Genomic DNA, 1,500 nt, shown 5'->3' with positions numbered 1-1,500 from the left:
CCAAAATTAGGACGAAAGAGAGACTTAGAAATATTAATAACTCTATATATATATATATATACATACACACATATACACACACACACACACACATGCATACAAATGTGTGTGTGTATGAAATCAGCATTTTTTTTATTGTTCATTGCATTTACAGTGTGTGCGTGTGTATGTGTATATATTACACACACACACACACACAGAGGGAGAGAGCCTCTGTTGGTTAAGATTAGCCATGCATCTACACATGCATGCATTAGTTCTGGGCAAAATTTTTGAAGAAGATAAAATTGATACAATCAAGCTGTTATTTAGAGACGAAGATCACTACATTTTAAGACATTTTAGGATTCATACATAGTGGATATAAGCTGGAATCAGGTGTCAAAGGAAGCAATCTTAAATAATGATTATTAGTTATTAAAAATGTGTTATTTGAAATTAACCAAAGTTAGATTGTAATTAATAATGCCTTAAGTGAATCAGCAAACAGCATATGCAAGTTTAAATTCCTGAATTCAAATCTGAACCGCCAAAACTTTAAAAATTGTTGCAGATGAATGTCTTAGTATTGATATTCACAAAGTTTGCAGTAAAAATATTTAAGATTGAATTTGATGGTCATTTTGGTTTAACCCTTTAGCATATAAACTGGCCATATTCAACATGAATAATGTATCTGTTTTATCTTCAAATTGGCCAGATCCAGCCTCTTACACCTACCCTACAATGTCATTCTAAAAATAATCATGTCATTGAAATCTCAAAGCTACAAGGTAATGCATGACTAATTCAAATCAATATGAATAAATAAGCATTATATTTGATAAAGAAATCTGAATGCTAAAGGGTTAAAAAATGGTAACAAACATGAATCCTACAGCCCACAGAAAAAAAAAATCATTAAATAGATAATAATGCAAGAACTGCTGAAGTACTAGTAACTTGTAATATATACCTTCTGATTTACCATGTCATCTGCAGACAAAAACCATCAACCACATGTTTCCAGAATTGCAGAGACTTGCACATAAACACTATGACTAATTTATAATTTCAATTATTATTCTGCAATTTTAAATTATGAAAGAATGTGTAACTCCAGAAAGTTTGCAAATTTGATTTAGCAGCCCCTAGTTTGAGATTCATTGATTATTAGATTCAGCAAATAATTATACACAGTATAACTTGAAAATAGTAACATTTAAAACTGGTCAGCTGGGAAAGTTTACACCTCTCATATGTAATGTTTATTTCATGTTCTATATTTATTGCACAAAGGTGCAGGCATGGCTGTGTGGTAAGAAGTTTGCCTTCCAACCAAATGGTCCCAGGTTCAGTCCCACTGCATGATACCTTAGACAAGTGTCTTCTACTACAGTTTTGGTTCAACCAAAATCTTGTGAGTGGATTTGGTAGTCAGAAACTGAAAGAAGCCCATCATGTATGTATGTATATATATATATATATATATATATATATATATATATATGTGTGTGTGTG

At 31.3% G+C, this 1,500-nt stretch overlaps 1 protein-coding gene across 4 annotated transcripts in view; it reads left to right on the top strand.

Moving 5' to 3' along the window:
• Positions 1–1,500, top strand: part of LOC106875284 (F-box/WD repeat-containing protein 5) — a 37,928-nt gene that overhangs the window by 21,369 nt on the left and 15,059 nt on the right. The gene's annotated exons all lie outside the window — the stretch shown is intronic.

The sequence above is a fragment of the Octopus bimaculoides genome, chromosome 1, assembly GCF_001194135.2.
Source record: "Octopus bimaculoides isolate UCB-OBI-ISO-001 chromosome 1, ASM119413v2, whole genome shotgun sequence".
Lineage (NCBI taxonomy): Eukaryota > Metazoa > Mollusca > Cephalopoda > Octopoda > Octopodidae > Octopus > Octopus bimaculoides.
This window is presented reverse-complemented; position numbering and strand designations above follow the sequence as displayed.